General features: G+C 36.5%; 2 long non-coding RNA genes across 3 annotated transcripts; both read left to right on the top strand.

Annotated features, from left to right (window-relative positions):
* Positions 1 to 3235: 3235 nt before the first annotated feature.
* Positions 3236 to 6322, top strand: LOC148782302 (uncharacterized). Its single transcript, XR_016053226.1, has 2 exons — positions 3236 to 5690; positions 5863 to 6322. It is a non-coding gene; the product is annotated as an uncharacterized LOC148782302 (long non-coding RNA).
* A 2086-nt stretch (positions 6323 to 8408) lies between these two features.
* Positions 8409 to 11278, top strand: LOC110008015 (uncharacterized). Of its 2 annotated transcripts, none has more exons than XR_016053224.1 (3): positions 8409 to 8488; positions 9839 to 9960; positions 10960 to 11278. It is a non-coding gene; the product is annotated as an uncharacterized LOC110008015 (long non-coding RNA). The 2 variants fall into 2 exon arrangements; XR_016053225.1 differs by having other exon boundaries at positions 9839 to 9970; positions 10960 to 11133.
* The last annotated feature ends 5611 nt before the right edge of the window (positions 11279 to 16889 follow it).

Here is a 16889-nt window from a genome sequence, read left to right as displayed (position 1 = left end):
TCAACATCCAAGTATCAAACAACAGCCAAATCGTAGATTTGAATGAAAAAAAAGTTTCCGCGTAATTTTAGTTTGTTGCTCGATTTGATCCAAAAAAAGCCACAAAAGTGGCCCTAAATGATCATTTAAGGGGTTTAATACCCCCCCCCAAACTGTTTCCCCCATTTTTGGATGGTCAAAATGACCATTTTGCCCCTCCCCTAGGGGCACAATTGAAAGCAATTTCGACAAAAAAGATGCAGTGCGATGCAATGCGGCTACAATGCGGCGTGACGCGACACATATGCGTCTGCATAGCTCAAAACCACATATGCGGTAAGTTTAGCTGCGGAGCCCACTGCATACCGCATGATGCGGCGATGCGACCGCATTTTAAAACACTGATTTGATGTAGATCTGATGCCTCAGAGTTTTTTCTTTTTAGTTTTTTCCTACAAATTTTATGAAGATAAAAATTAGTACGTATCATCTTCTCAATGGGGCGCACCTACGAAAAATATTTAAATTATAACCAAAAACGTTTTAGGGGTATTTTGGTTATTTTATTGATATTGTTTTTGTATTTTCTACAAGTGCGAGTTTAAGAGAGGAGTGGATGCCCAAAATTTGGTATCAAAATAATTAAAAATAAAATTGTGTAGAGACGTGACATTGTGATTGGGACCATCTCAACTGTCCATTCAGAATAGACGGTTGGAAAAGGAAAATCATATAAATTTTATACTATAGGGAAAGCATAAAATGATTGCCCCATACAATATACATTATTTGGCTTTGAAATACCTTTTTTTTTTTTTTTTTTTTGTGTAGGTCAAGGTCGAGATGATCTAATTCAAGATTTTCCAAACACTAGAATTGCAAATTCGTTTTATTGTTTGACAGACGGTCAAAGTCTTATTTTAAAATGTTGAGCACTACACTACAATTTTGTCCAAAAAGAAAACACATAAAAAAATCCTAAACTATAGTTCCTATTTTCCAATGTGTTGGCCAACCAAAGGAGAGGCTCTCTCTCGTTCATTTTCCCTCTTCGGCTTCTCTCTTTATACAAGTTTTTTTTATGGAAAAAGTTTATACAAGGATCCAACCATATAATGTAGAACTACAGATGCAACTCAAAATCCATCGAAAAATATAGTTTTAATATTGAAAAACCTTATGATTAATCATTTCGACATCGAGATGTATGATCATGAAAAATAAAAATATTTTAAGTCTCAGAAATAGTGCATTTTATAACATATTATCTACACTGTCCATTTTCAAGATTTTCATATGTTTATAGATCTACTTGATTTTAACTATTTTTTAAATTTAAAATTTTATAATTAGATAAAACATAAATTTTGAGATAATCTTAAGAACATTTTACATCTAAATTATATACTATGATAAAATTTGAAGTTGCACCTTACCTCTACAGCTACGGATGCATCCGTATGCCAACTACACTTTTTTATTAACATTAACCTAGCAATTTTTAAAGTTAAAATATTATTTGTGTACTTTGTCACAGAGTACATGCAAATCATTTTAGGATTGTCTCGGTGTTAACATTAAATTCTCAAAACAACAACACACGTCCAAACCCTATTGAAGTTTTAGTCCTACGGTGCACTAAAATTCTATTTCTAGCGCTATTTATGAACAATTGAAACTCTAAAACTAGTGTGTATCGAGCAGTTTATATACATATGAAAATCTTGTATGAATAAGATAATTTCTTACAAAAACACATTATTTTTAGGACCTGAAATCTTTTATTCATATCAATAGAACTAGATCCGAATCGCCCAATTCAAGTTGGAAATAATTGGGATTGGTCTGGGTTCCACCATATATTGGGAATCGACTAATTCCCACTAGGAACCGACTAGGTCTTTTGCATGATAGGCCAGTTCTATTAGGGAACTGGCCAATCCAAACTGCCTTTTATTTTTTATTTTTTTCAATTATTAATTTTGTTCTCTGTTTTTTATTTTCTATTTGTTGATTCACTCTGTCGGATTGCCAATCCAAAATGCCAATCTACTGACCTAGACTGGTTTTTTGGATAAACAATCTGGATCACCAAACTATTTTTTTTTTTTTTTTTGAACTCTGACCCGTACTAATACGTACAAATATTGTTTTTACACAGAGGATGTTTGTCTCCAAGAGGCCATTAATTAATAGAGTCCAACCCTTGGTATTATTTGCTTCCTAGTTATAGGGTCCCCTTGAAGCATATTTCATTATTGTAAAGATTCTCTTTAGAGTTAGGAGTGTATCATAATCCTTACCCCACGATTTCTTTACAAAATTTTCCACCAAATGAATAGAAAAGGGAAAAGCTTATATAAGGTCGTAATCTTCTACCTGTGAAATAGGGTGTACCTTAAACATCCTTTAGAAGATAGTGTTCCGTTATTGGGTAACCCTCCCATTGCTCATTTTGATCTCGAGATGTGTGAATATAAAGGAAAAAAACATTAAAGTCTTAAAAAAAATGCATCTTGTCACAAGTTATTTAGATTGTTTATTTTTAAGACTTTATAGTATATGGATATATTCGATCTATACTAGTTTTGAAATTTTTGATACATCTTCCGATCCACCGGTCGTTAGGATATGCCCTGACCGACTAGCTCTCCCATAATATCTGGGTCATTGACATAAAAAAATTGGGACAATCATATTTGAGGTGTGGTAACACCCTTCCTGGGGATTTGGTTCATTTGGAGATGATTGATCTCTCACTAGCGGTCAAAGCCTATGTTCATTGACTATCAGGCACATATATGACAGCCAGCAAAACCTCCGGTCACTAAAATCGAAATTTCTTCAAATCTACAAGGAGTTTTCTTATGGGATCTAGACATTAGATTCCTAGCTTAGTGCCCTATCAACCATGGGTGGAAGAGGTTTAAGCTGCAATAACAATCATTAAACTGTGTCAAAGCTTAACCAACTGACCCTCATATCTCCAAGAATATAAGGATTTTTGGCCCCAAATTTGGTGGAGATGTTCTACACGACTTTACCTACAACATATCCAACTCCAATTGCCTATATACTTTTGTGGTGAAAGTGGTTTAGCCCATTGTGATTGGATCTAAACCTGTAGTAGAAATGGTTCGAATTCACGAGGCATATGTCTCCCTCGTTATTTTCTCATTTAAGGTATCATTGGGTTCCTTTGAGTCCCCTATCTCCATTTCAAATTTTAGGTCCAAAGGACTCTCCATCAGAAAGCAGCATTTGTTGAAGTGAAACATATCACAAACAGTCGATCGGCGGAGTCACAAAACTATACTGAATTCCTATAGTCTCTTGCAGGAAAATATGGTCAAAACTTATTTGTTTTGAGTTGAAATTCAAATGTCATCTGAAGGAGGATAAGATCTATCATTTGTGCTCCTTGGGGAAAGATTTGAATTCAAAATAAGTTGAGATCCCATGTTAGTAACAGATGAAGGAGAGGCCCAACAAATTGATTTTTGTAATATCCATATTTATCATCATCTAATGGTCACTATAAAACCTCTCTATCAAAGTGGGGATTGGGACTGATCCTGAACTCTTACATGCCTCTCTCTATCTATATCTATATATATATGTATAGAGAGAGAGAGTGACTACCTATACTTGAAAATTTCCTTACGTGCTAAGAGACAGCGTAACTATCAATAGCATTTTGTTTTTGCAATGTGTGGATCTAAAGAAAGAAAGGAAGAAAATCGGACAATTAGACTCACTCAATGCCTTGATTCAAGAAGAACCCGAGAGATACGCAACATCCCTAAAAATAGACATATACACGTTTATAGGCACCCCTGTGGGCTAATACTTATGTTCTCTGCATATTTTTCTTTTCTCGAGTTTGTACATGGCTTGAGGCCTGAATCAAATGTTCTCAAAACTGTATAGAGGTTAGATGTAAATTGTGTTAGCGAAAATTGTATTTCCAAATATTTACAAAATAAGGGCTTAAAAATCCCTTTTATTTATTTATTTTTCTACCGTACTTAGAATATGTTTTAAAATAATAGGCTAGTGCTTTGTGTAGATAATAAGAAAGACCTATGTGAAAAGAGGGACACGTGGCAATTGAAAGACAACACTAGTAATTTCTCTCTCTACATGTCTCTCTATTTTCTCCCTTTTTTGCAGCTATTGGAAATGGGTTTTGGAACGTTGAGTACCAAGCACGAGCTCTTTTTTTCTCCCTAAAACCGTCTTTCTCTCTCTTATGCTTCATTGTGAAATGAATGCAAGGGACGTGCCTCTCATCTGTGAGAGCCCTCCAGTGTTGAAACTTGTATTTTATTTTGTGCTATATATTGCTATAAACCTCATTTTCATCTACATTCGCTCTCTAGAAAAGCTATCAAAGTGTGCCTACAAATTCATATAAATTTGGTGAGTTTGTTCCAACTTTCTTTTTCATCCTTTGCATCTAGAAATACTAAAAAACGGTTAAGAAATATTGTATGAGCAAGGAAAAAGGTATTAGACATTATTTTATATTGTTGAAATGATTTATGATGAGTGCATGCTTGCTGGAATTCTATTGAGATTGCTTAGAAGAACTTATCAATAATTGCAATTGATTTTTGGTTGAGATTCTTTAGTAGATTACAAAGTTAGAGACATTTGTACATCCTCTTGAGTTCCAAAGAATTTACAGTAACTCTTTGTGGGTATTTTGATAAGAATTGCATGCCATATGTTTGTGGATATTTTTGACTGAGTTCAAAACCCATCTTGCATGTTGATATAACTCTATTTACGTATGAAAATCTTAAAGATTCACTCTATGTGGGCCAACAAATTGTACCAGTAATTGAAAGTCCCTAGAACTCCCCACGAGTCCAATCATATGTAAAAACCCTTGAATTTCCATTCTATGAAATTCACAGGGCGAATTGTTCCTTGAATTTTGCAGTCATAATTACATAATCGTCACCTACACATTTTTGGGGAAACAATTTTCTAGTAACTCCATCATGAAGGAGTTCACCTTTCATCTAGAGTTGAGTTTTGGAATTCCAAATATTTTTTTTCTCTCCATTAAATGGGCTTTATAAGAAGGTCCTCTCTCCCTCTGTGGATCATTCCGCTGTGTCTTCACACAGGTGTTCGAAGCTTCGCTCATAGCCTCTACAGTTCAACATTTTATGACTTGCGCCATTTCGATCCCTTACAGATAAGTAGGGACACCTATGAGGTGTTCTTTGTGCGAAAAGCCTATTGTCCCCAACAATTGTGTGCCTCCAGCAGTCAAGACAACAGGCTACTTCTTAAAGACTACACAGATGAGAGGGTGGCAAGTGACGACCAAGCCTCTATAACAGCCAGAAATTGAGATCAAGTTGCCTTCTCATGGCAGCCCCATGCGAGTTATACTCACATCTCCAATGGGGCAGTGAGGGACAGCAAAGGGATCTCAGCTAAAGACCGTGAAAATGGCCCAAGCCTTGGCCTCTTGATGTGGTAGGCTATAACCAGAAGTGGTTGGCTTGATAGCAACCCAATCTCGCGGCTCGAATCACGAAGACATAGCGCCTAAAGATTTGGAAATAGAGCCCTCATCTAGGACAGTCCCTGGCCTAAAAATCTCATGCAAGATTGCAAAAAAGATTGGCAGCCCCAAGGACTGCATGCCTCCAGTAGTCAAGAAAGCTGGTTGTTTCCCAAAGACCGCAGAGGCAAGATCGTCCCAAGTGAAGACCATACCATTAGCAGCAGCTTGAAGTGGAGATCAAGTTGCCTTCTCATTGCAGCCCCATGCATGTAGTCCTTATACCATAGAGCAGCGAGGCGCAACAAGAAGCAACCTTATGGAGAATGCGAATGCGAATTTGGACAAAACTGACTGAGTCTCACATGGTGACTGTTAAGGAGCCATAAGAGATCCTTGCACACGTACAGAGAGTAGCTACCAATAACATTGTTGTCTCTGCAATATGTGGATCTAAAGAAAGAGAGGAAGAACACGTGACAATCAGACTCATTCAAGGCCTAGATTCAGGAAGGAGCAGAAAGATAGGCAGCATCCCTGCCTATAGACAGGCATACGGGGCATATGCGCCACGTAGTATTGATACTTTCTCAGGTTCTCTGTATATTTCTCTTTTCTTGAGTTCGTATACCTCGAGTCCTGAATCAAAGATTTTCAAATTTGTATAGAGGCCCGAATCAAAGATTTTCAAATTTGTATAGAGGTTTGATGTAAATTTGTAACAAGGATTGAAAGTCCCTAAGGCTCCTCATGCACCCAATCATATATAAAAAAAAACTTGTATGTCCACCATATGAAATTCAAAGGGCACATTTTTTCCTCGAGTGTGTAGTTCTTTGGTTATTTCTCATAATTTAGAGTCGTAATCACCACCTACACGTTTTTGGGGAAACAATTTATTAATCGAACCAAAACGGAACCTCAAATTACGTCAAATCAACATCAAACCAAGAAAAGATCTTAAGTTAATTTGTTAAATTAATAAAAATAATTTTTTTCTAAAAAGGTGAAACCTGAATCCCAAGCCAAAAAACCCCAAATTTTTGGTCTAGATCTATACAAATTAGGTTTTAATCCCTTTAATTTTGCATTATAATATCGATGTGTGTAGTTTTTTTTTTTTTCAGAAGAAAAGGATCAATTTTCAAGAAATTAAAACCAAGCCATGAAAATATACAATTAATATATAATAAAATGAAAATCATTGATCCTTCCTAATATAATATCAAACAAAACGTCTACGAAAAAACTAACATTTTCAAATAAACGTTTTTTTAAAGAGCCATAATCCTGACCCAAAAACCTAATCTTTCTTGGATTGGATCCACATAAACTTGGGTTTTAATCCATTAAATTGATTTAAAATTAGTGAAAAATGATGAATTAAGATTGTTTGAACCAAATATGACCAATTTTGTTAAAAATCAAAGAACAATAGATCGAAAAGGCAGACTATGCCAAAAAGGCCACCTGAAACCCAGAAACGAATAAAAAATATTTTTTAAAATAAAAATGCTTGTTGCATATTAATTAAAGGTATTGTATACAATGAGGTCATTTACCTTTTATACATGGTGGTCATAATTCCTTACAACTATTTGATGTGAAATTTGATAGCTTGGATGTCACAAAGTTCTAAAAAAATTATTTTGAAGTTTGAGCTTAGTCAATAGAATAATTGCAGCCACCCAATTGCACATCCAATGGGCCAGATTAATGTGACCACTTTATATAAAAAATAAATGGTCTCATTTTATACTTCCCCTTAATTAAAAGCCTTGTAAATCGATATCCCCAATGACATTTGAAGATTATCAAACCAAAATGTTCGACTCTTCAAATCATAAAATTCGACTTCACAAGACCCAAAAACTTTCAAGCTAGACCTTTAACCACACTAGATTACTTGATCCAAATTGATTGGATGAGGTGTTACGAGGGATGTAATGCATTTAAAATGAACCAAAATTGTGTAGTTCGGAGGATTTGGGGAAAGACTCATAAATATTTTTGTTTGGGGCTAAAAAAACCCAAAGTGTTTTTGAGAGATTGAATGCAATATGTTCAATTTAGTTGTTGGGTACTGCTTTATAGACTGTTTCAACCAATTTTTGATGAAAAGCAGTTAGATTTTAGAAAAGGGGCTAAAGAAGGGATGAAAAATGGACCCCCATTCAATAATTAGTGGGCTCAGATCGATCCACCTGACAAGATCGCCTGGTTCACTGAGGGAACTGACAACTTGATAGAAACTGGAACGATTCCCAATTCTGACAAGGAACAAGATCGAAGAAGAATGATTCCCAGTCCAGATTGATTATTCCTGATCCGAACCACCGCATTATGAATCACTGTTTAAAAATTAGAACTATGCGTCTTTTCCACGGGCCTTTTGGTTTGATATACTTTCCCTTCGTCCAATTAAGCTTAAATTTCAAAACAAAACAAAAAATATAAATTTCAAAGGGGTCCCTTTGCCTAAAATATTAAAGAATCCGAAATGCTTTCTTTGCCTGGGGGATCTGGATCCTCTGCTTAGGACATCAATGCCCTTCTAGTTATGTTGCTACTTTCCTTTTTTGAGGGAGCCTTTTACGAGAAGTTGCCCAAGTGTTACAACTGAATTTGTGTTTTCAACAGTAAATAATTTGACAAGTTCAACTATGGTGAAAGACAAAGACAGTGGGGTGTGTGTGTTTGAGAGAGAGAGAGAGAGAGAGAGAGAGAGAGGTGTACTGAATCATGGAAGATAAGAAACAACAACAGAGAAGCGTTGTCATCACAATGTATGTCGAATCTCCACCAATGATAGGCCCACATCAGGTGGCGCTGAAGCGGGCAATGATGCCTGAACCTTACCGCCACCCCAATTTCAATCGAAATCGGAGGGCTGAGTTTCTTTCCTACGCCCAAGAACTCAGACGTTCATCTCCTCAGCAACACCCTTATAGCCACAACCACAAGAGGAGATCCAAAATTGTCCAGGTAAAATAAGTGCATTTGCAATAAAAATGAAGGAACTGTTACTAGATATATCTTGAGATATGATTAGGAATTCAGTGGACTTCCTTGCATAAAATTCAAATGAAAATAGAAATCCCATAATTGATAATTCTAAGAGAGAGTAATACCAAGGGAAATGGATCAAGTTTTATTTTATCCTGCTTGGGCTTAGGATTCGGACTCTACCCGAGTGGAGTAGACCAGCCAAGAAAGGGCTATAAACTATCATCAACATCATCTTCAAAGCTTTTTTCCAAGTAATTGGGGTCTTCAAAGCTTTTTTCCAAGTAATTGGGGTCAACTACTTGTCTGCTATTCTGCTCTATTAAAGACCATACCTTCAGTGAAACTCGATTTATGATATGTGATGAGTTTTGACAAAGTTTTACGTTGGCTGTCTATCTAAAACAACCAGGCTCCGTTACCTGAGCATGGGATGGGTTAAGGGAAAAAAATTCTAAATACGAACGGAAAAAATATAGAGGAAAATAGGAAAATATAGCATATGACAAAAAAATTTATAAATCACCCTCAAGAATTTTGAAACTATACATAATATATTTATACAATAATTTTAGTAAAATAATAAAATTTCTATCTTAGCAAGCAAACTATAATTGATAACCTAAAGTTTGAAGTGGTTCGAATATCCTCAACCACATATTTTATTTGTTTTAAGTGGTTCGAATATCCTCAACCACATATTTTAATTGTGCAATGGTTACCTCTAGCCCTTGGCTAGCTTAAACTAGCGATCAATGGAGCGTCATTGGGAAATCTAGGAAGGGCAAGTTACAGAGTCGTTATGCATGATCATAACGGGAGATTTGTAGCTGCCTTCTCCAATCTTTTTGTGAAAAATACAAATAATGCAGCTGAATTTCAGGCTTTGCAGATGGGATTGCATTTGGTGCAATGAATTAACAGTAGGAGCATTGAGCTTGAGAGCAACACCAAATCAGCCTTGATTTTAGCCAAAAAGAAGAATAATAAAAAATTTATGTTATTTATATTTCCAAGTTTGTATCTGAGAACTCGGTTCAGCTAGGAGTCTTGAGTAACTCGACTGAGTTTGAACCAAGCTGGCTGACTTTTAAAACCTAGAAATAGACCATATCAGACCCTGGCCTCCACAAAACTTGCAGGACCAAAATCACCAACCCTGGTGCTCTACTGTTAGTCCACCATGGAAAGTGAAGATGATCTGTAGCACCTTAAAAGACAAGTGCTTATAATGTTACTTTTATCAATGTTATTATCTATTTACAATTGTTGTAGCTGCTGCTGTAGTTTCTCTTTTCCAACATTAATTACCCAAGGTATGGCTGCTAGGTGGAATGTGGGTGGAGCTTGCGAATGTGTGGCTCCTTCGAATCAAGCCAGCAGCTGGGGAGGTACGAGCGGATCCGAAACTGTGACGAGGAGAGAGTGGGGTGGGTGGAGGGGAAGGGCAGGTGTTGTTATGTAGGAATCTTAGTTCTGTAGACCTTCATTCCCTGCTCTTCATTTTTACAAAAAGAAAAATTTCTATATTTTTCCATTTCCTGAATTTTTTTTATTTTTTTTATTTTTCTATGATGAACATTGTGACTGAAACTAATTAAGTGAAAGGAAAGAATACAAAGAGACTATTTACTTTTGGTAGAAAGAGGTCAAATCCGGTGGCTAGTCATTCACTAGACTCAAAGTTCAAAAAGAATTTCTTCAAATCGGGTGGTCAGTCATTGACTAGTGTCGAAGTTCAAAAAAGAATTTGTCGAACTTTATGTTATATCCCGAGCTATCCAATTTGGCATTCAATGGCGAAAAATATTTGTGACCTCCTTGTAACTAAGATAAATGGCCTCATATATACAACCAAAATTTAAGAAAATGGCTTCATTCTTTGGATCTAATACATGGAGGGGTGAGTACACTATGATTCTCAGGACTATCGAAAATGAATAGTCCTTATGATCACAATGTCCATTGAAACGATAATGATGAATAAAGAGTAGGACCCACCACTATGCAAAGCAGGTTTTTCCATGTCATTACTCCTTAATATTATGATACACTTCCCTTACGATTAACATCTTTGCAGGATGCATACTTATGGTGTACATGTGGGTATGATAAATAGTACCTCTCTCTCTCTCTCATGTATGTATATAAAAAGGAACAATATATCATGATATCATTTACCTTTTTGTACAAGATGGTCACTGCTAATCTTGATCTTTGGATGTGAAATTCGGTGGCTGTATTTATTCCATTGACCAAGCACAGAGTTCAAAAGAATTTTTCTCGAATTCTATGACACACTTAAGCTGTCAAATTTCATATGGGATGGTTATAAGCAATTATGACCTCCTTTGTACAATAGGTAAATGGTGCCATTGTATACAATACCATAAAAAACATGTCTATTATAATATTTGAAGCCATGGTAATTGTTTGTCTGTCCATTGCAGAGAAGGTTGGGTCGTTTCCTAAAGGAAGTGTCGACAAACTGGAGACCTAAGCAGAAAAGGACATGAGAAAGAGTAGGTTAGATGCAAATATTTGTGGTGAAGAGCCTTTCTTCTCATGTATGTGAATTCATGTATCAATGCTGATAAAGGGAAAGTGTAGGAAAATTACAAAAAGAGACCGTCCGTCTACTTTTGGTACATAGATGTCACAATCATTGTTGTTTGGCAAATTTCAATTTGATATCTAATGCGTAGGAGTATTTTTTAGCTCCTCGTAAAAAAGATAGATCGTCTCATGGTACAATCGCTTTAATTTAAACCGGTTTTAATTTAACCATTGGACCATCACAGAGAGGATAGGATTTGTCGACTCTGGTCTATTTGTGTGTGTGGTCATTCGACATGCTTTTGGCTGCTCGACTACTAGTTTAGTTCGATTTGAGGGACAAATTCAATGGTTCAAATTCTGGATTGGGATGCATGCCATGATACTAGTATATGCATCAACAACTAGATGAGCTATCAGATCCATCTGATGTCAACAACTGGATGAGTTAAGGAGGTGTCTATAGCTAAACAATATACAAAGAAGTACTACGTTGCACTTTTTGTAATGGGGTCACATACAACTTCCTCAAGTTCTGGGAATGAAAATCTTATGTTCCAAATCCCAGCTGCTTCTCTGAATTGCAACTTCCCTAAATTAATGAGCAGGTAACATTGCGTTACGTGTTGTCAAGAGTGCTTGCTTTTGTTTGAAACAGATTTTGTAAAGGAAAAATATATCCTCAAATCGACATCTACATCTGTTAACCATATTAAAAGGCTATCACTTTGGAGAGTATGTAGACCGACTTAGCAACCATTAACAAAATTGTTTGGCAATAACAACTTCTAAATAACATAAATGGTGGTATGTGTTGATGATGGAAAAATCAGCCAGGGGGTGTGAAGCATAAACAGTTTGTGCATCCAAGCTACACAACTTACCATGGAAACAATGTGGTACAATCAAGAAAATAATATAAGAAAACAAGGGAAAGCAATGAACCATCAAAATTCATAAGATTTAACGTGGTTCAACAACAAATTCTAACCTATATCCACAGAAGAATAGTGCAAGTGCGAGGCTTCACTTATTTATTCAAAGAGATTACAAGAGAAAACAAGACTCAAAAGCTCCAAATTATAGCAGCTTTCTATCTTTAAACTGAGCACCAAATACACCCAAATGGAGTACTCCTTTGACACTTTCTCTCGCTAGAATAGGCCCTGCAACACCCAAAAACCCTCACTTTCTCTCTCTAACAGTTAGGGCATGAAACATGGTCTGAAAACCCACCATGAGAGCTCTCTTCTTTTCCTACTTTCTCACTCTAAAAGCAAAATAACAAGTCCCTTTTACATGGGAACTTCAAAAACACAATTAGATGCAATCCACAGGCCTAGAAAGTAAGAGAGACGTGTTAGAAAGAAGCATAAGTGAATGAAGCAAACAAAACCATGTGTGATTTGAATTCACATATATAACAATCTCCCACTTGAAGACAAATCACCGAGCCTTTGTAATAACCACAAATGCATTATTCTCCATCCCCTCGATGTTATGTCTCCTCCAACCCTTAAATCTTGCTAAACATCTTATTCTTATATGTTGAAACAACTTTTGCCTACATATCATCTACATTCTTCTCAATGTGGATTTTTCCACTTGCAACTCTCCACATTCTAAGGCTTATTGGATGAAGTGGTAATGAACTTCATATGCTTTTCCTTGGAGTGTTGTGGTACATTCTTAACCAGATTAATTGCACTCTGATTATCAAAATAAACAACATATTGTTCTTGTCTCATTCCAAACTGGTCAAACCTCCTCAACCAAATCATTTCTTTTGTTGCCTTCGACAATCCAACATACTCAGCTACAGTTGATGACAAGGAAACAATATCCTGTAACCTTGACATCCAATTGACTGCACTACCAGCAACTTGAAATGTAGCCAATAGTGGACATTCTAATGTCAGAGCACCATGCATAATCTGCATTTACAAAACCAACAACTTTCAAAAGGTGAATTTCCCAAGCACATACATACATTTCTTGTTCCATTCAAATACCGAATGATCCACTTCACTGCTTGTCAATCTTCCCAACTTGGATTAGATATATATCTAGAAACAACTTCCACTGCGTGGGCAATATAAGGTCTAGTACAAACCATTGCATACATGAAACTACCCACTGCAAAAGTATGTGAAGCATTCTTCATCTTGTCATTATCTACTTCACTCATTGGAGAGCAGTTTTTTGACAGCTTAAACTTTGCAGCTAATGATTTACAGTCAATCATATTAAAAGCACTCTAGAACTTTAGAAATATATTTAGATTGACTTAACCAAGTACCATGTTTTCTATCTCTGTGATTGTGCATGCCCAATATCTTCTTAGTTGGCTCAAGATCCTTGGCAGCAAATGCTTGGATGTATCAAGCTTCAAACGCTTGACTTCTTTCAGATTACTGCTAGCAATAAGCATATCATCAACATAAAACAACAAAATATTCAAGAAATAACATGTTGATCCCTTAAAATACACACCATGATCAATTTCGCATCTAGAATATCCTTCACCCTGCATAAAGTCGTCAAATTTCTTCTATCATCACCTAAAATTGCAGAAAAATATACATTCTTCACAATGGCAAGACATTTCCTTTTATAAAATGTTGCTTATTGATCTTTTGAGGTAGTTTGACTGCTTTATCAATATTTCAGATACATCATTTATAAAGTTTACTCTTTTAAAAGTTCCGGATAAATAAAAATAATATAAAACTTCCTCTAAGTATCACATTTTATATTGTTTCTAGCAGATTGTACAAATTTTACATGTGTATTAAATGCAATTATGAAAAGACTATATGACGCTCGTTTTGATGTAAATTGAGCACAATGGCTAATGAAATCAATGAGATCGCAAATTAATATCTAAAATTAGAATGAATTTCAAAGATAGACTACATAATCAAGATAAAAATTGACACAAGATAAACATGAAAAATTGTACAAGATAAAACAAGATACTAATAAAAAACTAGGTAATAATAAAAAGCTACTTAATTTAATATACCTCTTTAGTCTCTTCCAATATTTTTTCGTCCAGTGTATCATCATATAAAGTCTTATAGTTTACTAACCAAACTTCTCTCTGATTTTTGTGGTTTTTTAATTGGTCTCACAAATTGGCTCAAAGTTACGTGAAGTGATATGCTTGAAAAAATTTAATAACATAAAAAAAAAGAAAAAAATGAAGTCTTATTAAACTGGAAACATGTTATTATTACATCTAACTGCTGACATGTGAGTGGCATACGGTGGCTTGGACGGGTTAGCATCGCAAGGATTCCTAACCGTCAGCCGGTGAGAGTTATTGGGACCAAGCAAGTTAGCATTGCGAAAATGCCTAACTGCCGGCATGGGAGCTGTATACGGTGGCCTGGACAGGTTAACATCGCGATGATTCCTAACCGTCAGCCGGTGATCATTACTGGGACCACGCAAGTTAGCATTTCGAAAATGCCTAACCGCCAGCATGGATGGGTTAGCATCGCAAGGATTCCTAAGCGCTAGCCGGTAATCGTCACGGACAACTGAGCACGAAACCCGTATGATTAAAGGCAAGAAACGAGAGCCCGGAGGTGATGGAATGGAGGGCTTAGAAGGCGAGGATCCTGACCTAAAGCTTGAGGGAGTGGCACAGATATCTTTCTTACGTGCAGGAACGGCTGACCTCGCGACACGCAGCGGCTTCCTAATACATTGCAGTCCGTGCCATCATTATCGGTTTTTGTTCGCCGACCCTTGTTGGGGTAAGTCAAGATTACCCTCAACGGTCTGCTGCCTGGGACCAAGTCCACCTGAGGCCGGACTTTCCGCATTGTCCTAGCCTTTGAAGCTCGTGGCTTGGACTCTCGTTTTGGCATCGCTGTTTTCATAACACATGGACTAACCACGGGTTCAGTGAAGGCAGATTGGTCCGTTGTTGGGAAGAAGTGCAGTGAAACCTCCATGGTTCCTACCTGAAAAGATGTCATTACTGTAGCCATTGTTACCTGTGATTAACGCAGGGGTTCTCTCATCATGATGAATAAAGAAGACACGAGAGTAAATGTGGCAAGATTGTGACTCAGGACATATTCTATAGAGATTAGACTTCCTAAACTAAACTAGAGATGAAAGCTGATTGCTCCTGAGTGGAGTCGCCAGAGATTTGGACGCTCCGAAATGTGGATGCTTAAATGGGAATGTTTAAACAAACATTAGACTCCAAATAGAAACAAGAGGACATCACATTCGAGGCCAAATTCACTTGCGCATCATTCTTTATCAAAACACAGATTTTATATTATATTGGGCACTGAACAATTCCAGAGGTTTAATCCCCTATTACAATTTACATTGGCTAAATGAAAGAAAAATAAGCCGAAAACCTTTGATTCTGGCCTTGAAACTTATACATTCGTTTCTAAGGAAGAAAATATACATATATATCAAAAGGAAAAAGATAACATCGACGGCATATCGGCCCATATACCTGTGGATGAACGCAAGGATATTATCCTTCAAGTCTGGTCTCCCAAAGAGAACGGGTCTCAAGTGAATCGTACGAGACGATTATCTCTCTCTTCATGTCCTGAATATCTTACTCACTTTGCCACTCTTAATTCTTACTGAGGTAAAAAAAACCCGCAAGAACACATATCTCTACCATAGTTATCGGGAGAGGGAGCGTCGGATCGATGACTGGCCAAAGCTCCAGAGCTCGGGAAGCGAGTTCCGGTGAGGGTAGAAATTATAGATCGAGATCCCGTTTTAATAGGAAGCGAGATCCCGATATATTGGGATCGAGATCCCTATTTAACGGGAACGCGCTCCATGTATTTACGGAACGAGATCCTGTTTGATTAGGGAGCGAGACCCCATTTGAATAGGGAGCGAGATCTTGATACATTGGGATCGAGATCCCTATTTGACAGGAACGCGTTACATATAACATGGGATCGTGCTCCCATGTCTATTAGGATCACGCTCCCATCGACAACAAGAACGAGATCCCATTTAATGTTGAGTCTCGCCCCCATCTAAATAATACAACGATCCGATTTGGCTAGGATCAAGCTCCATTCGTTGTAGGACCGCGTTCCGCACAATGGTGGTCCGTGCCCCCATCGCAGAACTCCACTTATATGAAGAACCCAATCCCATTACACATCGATTCGTGCACCAACTAAGCACGACAGCCCATTCCCATACAAATGCGATCTCAATTTGGTTAAATTTAGAAACCGGTGTTCTATCTAATAATGCACAACCAATCCTGAATGTACATGGATTAACTAAATCCCATTAATCTAGTATGAAATAAAGGCTTCTAACGCTATGAACAATTAATGTTAGTATCGTTCAAATTCGCACACATGATACGAAAATGAGCTTTACGTTGGCATTTGTATACATGGAAATATGTTGTATAGGATTTGGGTCCCATTTGGATGCAACCTAAGCATATATGGTTACTGCTAGGCTTAAATTCGAGAAATGCATCACCGTTATTTTTTGGTAGAAATAACTATATGAAAATTTTACTAAAAATATTAATTTTTATATTTAAATGTTATTTTTATTTAAGAATTTTCTTTTAGAAAGTTATAAAATGGTAAAATAAATTTATTCAAAATTTCAATAAAATTATTGCCACAGAAATAAAGGTAATTTTAAATTTATATATATATATATATAGATGAAAAGTTTTCCCAACGCCTATAGGCGAAAATGAATAGTGATTTCGCCTATGCTCATCACCATCCACAGTTCATCACACGGTCACGATTGTCAGGCAGTGTTTCAATTTTCATTGTTTTTCTATAAA

The sequence above is a fragment of the Amborella trichopoda genome, chromosome 4 (assembly GCF_054954075.1).
Source record: "Amborella trichopoda isolate Santa Cruz 75 chromosome 4, AtrichopodaSantaCruz75HAP2 v2.0, whole genome shotgun sequence".
Classification (NCBI taxonomy): domain Eukaryota; kingdom Viridiplantae; phylum Streptophyta; class Magnoliopsida; order Amborellales; family Amborellaceae; genus Amborella; species Amborella trichopoda.
Note: the sequence above shows the minus strand (reverse complement) of the source record. Positions and strands in the feature narration are given on the sequence as shown.